Source organism: Tigriopus californicus, chromosome 2 (genome assembly GCF_007210705.1).
Source record: "Tigriopus californicus strain San Diego chromosome 2, Tcal_SD_v2.1, whole genome shotgun sequence".
NCBI classification, from domain to species: domain Eukaryota; kingdom Metazoa; phylum Arthropoda; class Copepoda; order Harpacticoida; family Harpacticidae; genus Tigriopus; species Tigriopus californicus.
Window position 1 is genome coordinate 892,081 of NC_081441.1, and position 7,684 is coordinate 899,764.

Genomic DNA, 7,684 nt, shown 5'->3' on the forward strand with positions numbered 1-7,684 from the left:
TCTCTGCCTTAAGCTCCTCCTTTCCTCTTTCCCAGTTGTGTATATAAAGCTACGTTCAACACGAATAAAGGGCAGTCTACGACTTACCTCCGAGACCAACACTCCTTTCATTTCTCTAGGTACTACTAAGTCTCGTCTCTTGATCTGGTTAGACTTGATTCGAGCGTTACAGACCTCTGGCTTCAGGACTACGCATCACAGACTTCGAAGGAGGAAGTCCCCTCGACTTCCAAGCCTGGCAAAAGCAATGCCAAAATGTCAGCGGTGCCTGTGGATCTATGACTCAAACAATGTGGATATGAGCGCTACATCACGCCATTGGTGGACCTTATGTATAATGATATGTCGTTGGCCTGTATACAAACCCTGTGTTAGAATGATCAAGAAGTAAGAATAAATGCTCGTCTGAAGAGTCGAGTACAGCTACTTATTTCCATCCTCTGTGAGAATTACCACTCAGTGTTAGAGTTCGAGCTAGCCAGAGTATAAGACTCTGTCATCGTAATCAACTCCAAGTTCTGGTCCACATATTGGGAAGAAGTACTTATTCATCGGTACACGATTCAACATCATTTTGTATCATCATTGGTTTAGCAGTAGTGGTTGGAACCCCAATTGACTACTGAACTTTGTGCCACCGCTCCTGTGGATCAATTACGCGTCCCCATTGTCCGACCTCCATCAATCCCGCCACAAAAATGGCGCAGTAGGTATGATCTCCACATCTTGGCTTAAGAGTGACCACATTAGTTGAAATCCAAGAGCAAGAAGTAAGCATCAAGACCCAAAGAGAGGACCCCAATCATGCAAGACAACGCGAGGAACGAACCTGAGTTGGAGTAGGGCCTTCGAGGCCTGCTTGAGATGAACATGGTGTCCAACCAGCAGAGGATGCACACCGAGGATGCCCGTATTGAAGTCGAATGCAACCGACTTTGAGTGGAGGAACACCAATTGGCCCATGGACGTCTGGCTTCAGGACTACGCATCACAGACTTCGAAGGAGGAAGTCCCCTCGACTACCAAGCCTGGCAAAAGCAATGCCAAAATGTCAGCGGTGCCTGTGGATGGATGACACAAGCAACCCTTGACGCTACCCTGGCAGCCTTGACTGGCAAGGCCGCTCGTATGGCTATTGTAGGGGGTATGTAGGCGCTGATAAGTGAGACTTGGACAAGTTTTGACTAAATTTCCCGATCAACCCTATATTCAAGGGTCTCAAGTCTCTTCGTCTTGAACTGCTGGGAATTCTAATCCCAGTAATTGTAAGGAAGTCCGAAAAAAATATTTTCAAAAAAATCCTTCTTGGAAAGTTGCTTGTCTTTCGGCAGATCCGGAAACAAATTTGACTATTGATTAGGAGTGGTCGGGCTCTTTGTCTTATTGCCGCTTTGTTGCTTGTTTCGTGTGATTTGGCGTTTTGTTCTGGCGATAAAGAACTGCAATGACACGCCAGGAAAACCCATCTTGAGAAAGAGCGTTTCATCCACATCGATCTGGCAGATCCATACTTTTTCTCTTTAAAGTTGTCATCACCCTCAATTCCATTCAACGCCGTGGCATAAGGGGGGCAGGCTTCATCTGTCTAATTTACCTTTGACCATTCAACGCCTCTCTTAGCCCTCCTACTGCAAAGCGGACGCTAAGTGGACATGAATGCAGTGGCGAACAAATATTTTCTTTTCAGACGACACACAATCCCATTTTTCTACAATTTCCCCGGACAAATTCCCTTTCAGCTCCAAATCTCTCTTTAGGTTTGACCTGCCCTCCATGAAAGGAAGAAAGGGGACCAGGCATTCTTTTTATACTCGCAAAACCGTAGTGGCCACGGTCAAGATTTAACCACCCTTCGAAAAGGTGGAAGTACGAAGTACAAGGAGTTTGTTATTCAAGGACAAATTTATTCGTATTCGCAGATGCCCTACGCAAAAGATGTCCGTGATCCAGAGTGACGCGATGCCCTACAAAAGAGGACACAATGTTTTACAGGAACCACAACCCCGTTTTTCACAAGGAACACCGGACACATTAACACCCTGCAAAAGGTGAAGTACAAGATGGAGTGTTTAATCAAGAAACAAAAATGACAAGAAATCCCGCGAAGTTTTTTCCGCGATGCCCTACAAAAGGAAAAAAATGATCCTGCTCATGATTGAGTTCACGTGCCCCAGTTTATGATCGTTCAAGATATGACAAGGATGCTCTGGATTCCCTTTGTCATAGTGTTGGCGGACGCAGTTGATACCCGCCATTCCACAACCTTTGTTTTTCAAGGCCTTTTATTCATGAATTCCCGACTTTCCCAAGTCGGTGCCCCATAACGTGCAATCGTCCTTAGTGTGATCAACCTTGGACACAACATTATTTCTCATTCATCAGTTCCAACGAGCTATACCTCACGGCCTAATTGCTGTTCTCTTTTTCAGTACTCAATGCTACAACTTACCAATGGCTTCAAGTCATGGCCGCGCTGCCTTGGGATGGCGTGGAAGAGGATAGCCAAATATATTGGGACGACTATTAAGACAGGAACCACTACCAGATGCTACAACGTGTCGACCAAAGTTGGCGCCGGAATATAGAGTAGTGCCGCCTCAAATGTGACGAGTTCTCTAGTAGAACTTATCACCCCCTCCTTCTAGGTTGCCCTTCTTTCGGACAATGGGCCGTCGACGAATGTGGTGCCACAAAAACAACACCACCAGCCCTGTGCATTTTGCAATCCCCCCTTCTGTTATAAAAGTGGGCAAAGCAGAGTTTCGGCACCTTTTCTCGCGCGGGAACGTCCAATCTGCACCGGAGGACGCCAAGCGGCCATCATTCGTCCGACATCACCGCGTTCCCTGCTCGCACTTGGCACGAAAGGGTTAAGCTGACCCCCATCGTGCTGCGAACGCCTTGGATCTGAATCCACGATAGTGTACGCATATGAGCCGAGAGCGCCGACCTCCCCGTGGGACAAAGCTCAACTCTATCCATAGTTCTCCTTTCTCACAGTTGCTCTGTAGTTAAATGTAAATGTAGACCGATTGGTGTTTCTCCCATCAGCTCTACATTTCTCCATCAACGCGACAACTTTGCATCATGTTACGTATTCCTCCTCACTCTTAGTCTCTTCTTTCTTATCTTGTCTTGGTACTCTGTCTCCTTCTGCTCCACGAACATCAGTGTCGATGGCTTGTTTGCATTTGTCCATTTGCCGTGACATTCGCTACAACCTGGACTTTCTTACAGTGGACAAGAACATTTCTTTTTCCCCAATTACTCACAGCCCTTTCGTCGTTGGAACGACTGTTGGAAAACACTTCTTCCTTGTGCGCGCAACACCCTTCCTCCAATTTCTCCCACTTCAAGGTTTTCAATTCCCGTTAGTGCGCCATGAAAAGATGTTGGCCTTTTGCCACTCCAAATCCATGATCCTACCTGAGCTGCGGACTCTTCCAGGCGCTCGAGAACTCCAATCCATCATGAGAAATCAAACATTGAGCGGGTGGTTGCAGGTCTAAACTTCACTGGAGGTGATGAAGTTTATCTCTTCCGACGGATCTCGAGCTTCCAACATCGTCTTCCGACAGTGTTCCCCAAACTTCAAAAATGATTGGTCGGATTATTATTTCTCCTTGAAAGAATCTCCTACGTATCATTGGACATACCTCTCCACCCTGCTTCGCCCTTGGCTCCGTGTCCTCACGCCAACATGGCACAAAACGCCCATACCTACGTTCCGGTTTTGTGAATACCCACCTTTTTCTCTCATCCTGTACCAGCTTCTTCATCCTTTTCTGTTCTGCAGCCTATTTCACGACAAACCCGGCACTATTGGCAAATACGTCAATTGGGCTTCTCTTCCTGGCAGAGATAGGCATCTTTTGAAACGACTCATCACTGCGTTTGACCGTTCTACTGTGGGTCTAGGCTCGTCGATTCGTACTCTTGGCCCTCTTGTTGCCACTTCACTTACCTTCCATTGAACCGTCATGCAATATGAGCTCTACCCTCTATCGCATGAGCAAATCTATATACGAACTACAGCATCGTCATGAGAAAGCCAAGCTAAAAGCATGATCAACAAAAGGGACTCTGAAAAGTCACGACAAGTTGCGACGGACATGGGATGTGCGCACTCAGCGCAACTATTCCTCTTCTCTGTATATAATACGATGTTAGATGTTCGTCATTATGGGCTCATTCGTGGCGAATTCGAAAATCTGGATGAGATGTCCTTATTTGCGATCCTCAGTACGAAGTCTAAGTTTGTTGTCTTCACCACGCCCATCTTTACCAACCCTCATCGTTTTTCCCGATGCCTGAATCTTCTGTGTTTACCGTGGACCCTCAAAAAATTTCGCCCATGGAACACATCGAAAGGTAATCCATTGCAGCCATTGCCCCCTCAACTAACGTTAAAACATTTTTATGACTTCCGATGGGATTTATTACTCAAAACTTGGTCCCTGTAACTATTCAAACCTTTTCCGATGACTCTCGGATGTTTCTTTATCTGATCGCCTTGAGAACTTTGCGGGGTCGTAGAGAGACTCTTCGGGCTTACAAGCTTGCTCTTGAGGCTCCTTATGATCAGGATGATGTGGTTCCTGACCGCATGCTCGTCATTATGGGCTCGATTCGTGCGAAATTCGAAATCTGGATGAGAATTATTCTAAGTTGCAATCCCAACTTGAGGATATGTCATCAGTTCAACGCTCTAGTCGTTCAAACTGATCTGGCTATCTCCAGTGGAGTTGTACGTGCTTTGAGGACCTGACGTATCCAGTTTGAAAAAGTTCGTCCCCGAACTTCAGGCAGAATTCCGATATTTGCTTCTCTGAGTTTTGGGCAAAACTCACCATCTTCGCCCAAAGCCACTCCCTGTCTCACGACACATCAAGTTGGCGTTGAGTACCTTGACTCATGCGGATTACTCGACACGTTCAGAGTAATCAAAGATCAACCTCTGAGAATCATTGTTGATACCATGCTTCACGATTTTCCAAAGAAGATTTGCCCACAACTAATCATGAATAAACTATCTCATTTTTCCCGGGCCACCAATGAAACCATTCATAGGGCTATGTTAAGGGTAATGTTATATATAGATCAAACTGCTCATCTATTTCCCCTTGCCAGTCGGGAAGGTAGGTCTCATTGTGAACAATTGTCCACCCTCCGTAAGATATGTCCGACCGAGGTTTGGCTTCGTCTTGAGGAAAAAGACAATGGTCCGACAATCAACACGGTGTCCTGACCCCGATCTCAGAAGCTCATCGAGTGGCTGAATGGTTGAGGCCTTGTCAGCTCAACGGGAGTTTCATCTATTTCGGCCCTCGAAATGAACGAACTCCAATCCCACCCTAAAGTCAAAATTCCGTGGAAATTGCGTGATCGTATGCGTTTCGATTCCCCGTATCGGGCTCAACGAAATCGTCACAACCATTTGAGAATGCTCGAGATTCGATCGCACTCTACGCCGGCAATCGCCCATTCCGGTTCTACCCTCCCTTCTGGGAACAGTCCACGGCCAATGCGCCTCGACCCTTTCCCCGCAACCATCCCTCAATAAGTGAGCTTCCTAGCCTCGTGACGGTTCCTGGAGTACAGCTCACACTATCCAGTTCGCTCTGGCCCTGAGCACGATCTCGAGTACCCAAACTCGCACGATACGGAACCCATTTGATATAGATCGACCAACCGAGCGATATTCTGCCAACCACACGAAGGGTTTCGGCCTCAGAGCCAATATCAGGAATTTGGCCAATCATCATACCAATGGATCCTTTCCGTATGGGCCACCCCGGCCCCTGATCAATGACCAATTTGGTCCATGCAATCATTTCCGGCGCAAACACGTCAGGTGACGTACGTCCGTCCCGAGACATTACCGAGGAGGCATTTCTCCCTCCTATCGAGGACTGGGCGGGGGAAAACAACCGTTTCTCGAATCGGAAGTACTAAGCAGATACAAGCATCCGATTATCTATGACCATATTCACATTTTTTTTCTGTTTCACATCTCAGATACCCTCGGTTTACCTCTACTTTTCCTGGATCCGAGGACTCAGGTTACACAATCTTGTGTCATTTCAACACCCCCACATTCGCCGATCTTTCTGCTGGGCTCCGTTCCTTTCTGTGAGCATCGGCGAAAACCGTGATCCGGTATCTGCATTAAAGGATTCGGGGTCAATGCGACAATGTGATTCGCAAAAGACCCTTCTACTTGATATCGAAATGAAATATACTCCTCATTGATTCAACACTCCTCGCACGTTCTAAGTGTGCCAATGGCCAATTCTCGGGTTCCAAGTGGGCTCCGTTTCCTTCGTTTACTTTCCATGGTAGCAATCGATGAGGACTATATCATCTTTACCATCCTTGCCTTATTCACTGATTTATCCAAACCTTTTTCATTATTGGAGAAACGACATACTGGGAACGCTTATAAGCTACGCCAGAACAACTATTTTCAACCTTCTGTTTTGGTGGAGGTTCCTTAACAGTAATGCTTCAAGGCTCTCATTTTTTCTGTGGAATTCCCAGTTCCCATTCATTCAATCCAACGACTTCACGGGCAGCTAAAATGTTCCGACGCGTCGTTCTCCAACCCAACAGTAGTTTATGGGTCATTTGTTTTCCCATCTCCTTTTAGGACCCTGGACATAAAATATCCTTAGGCACGACGTTGCTTTCCCTTACAATCCACCCCAACTTTGTATTATTGGGCTAACATTACACTGCTGTTCTTGCCTCAGCCGATCTCCCGTTTCATGTTATTCCAATGGGTAGCATAACTGCCTTGGATTGCTTGCAATCAAATATTGCAGATGGTGTCATCGGCCCCTTGTGCCTTCATTTCACGGAAACTCACCAAGCTGGCGTCCTAAACTATTCCATCTATCGCATTGAGTGCTTAGCCTCTATTATATTCCTTCACTCCCTCTGAACTATTTCTCCAATTTGCCCCCAACTAACTATACATATTGACCCCGAGGCACTTATTGTTCCTTTCGGCCTTTCACCGAACAGTACACCGTGCATTGCTCGCTTGCCTTGAATTGTCATCGCTACAACATGTCCATGTGGCATTATTCCGAGAGATAACAATGTGGCCGACATCTTTCCGGCACTTCTATACTCTACCACCCGCCAATTTGCGCCCAATGACTCAAGCTGAGAGTGAGTTCTCTCCTCCAATCTGGATTGGTTGTCCAGGGATGGAAAAATTCTTTCACACCGACTGAAGTAAGCCGTTGCTCGATTTGGACGGTCTTCCCTGGCCCATCTCTTTCTACTTAAAGAAAATTCCAAAGCCCCTATTCACCCAGCCCCCTCTTTTGGTTGCACGGGAACGAAAAATTAAAAATTGCCTCGGACGTGCAGTCTTCACAACACCCTGCTGGGAAAGATCGTTGTCCTGATACATTGCCGATTTCGAGGCACAAAAATTCAACAACACCGAAGTTCCAGTAGGGACTTTCCATCCATCGGTGTCTGGTTCGGCGGTTGTCCATTTCTTGGGCAGTGTTTCTATGACACGTTTAAGAAAGTCAAGATCAGATATGGCTTGTCAAAATATTTTTGACCAAAAATGTCTTCAAACAGCGCACTCACAAGGCATTCTCCCTTCTGCCTGCGTGGTCAAACACATTACTCTATCGTAAAGGGTCCTAACAACCATTCTTCT

At 46.5% G+C, this 7,684-nt stretch overlaps 1 long non-coding RNA gene across 2 annotated transcripts in view; it reads left to right on the forward strand.

Annotated features, from left to right (window-relative positions):
* The window catches only part of LOC131876858 (uncharacterized), a 5,378-nt gene extending 4,985 nt beyond the window's left edge, over window positions 1-393 (forward strand). For both annotated transcript variants that reach the window (XR_009372825.1, XR_009372826.1), the window contains one exon: window positions 120-393. This is a non-coding gene — a long non-coding RNA (uncharacterized LOC131876858). The remainder of the gene's footprint in view (window positions 1-119) is intronic.
* Window positions 394-7,684: the final 7,291 nt, after the last annotated feature.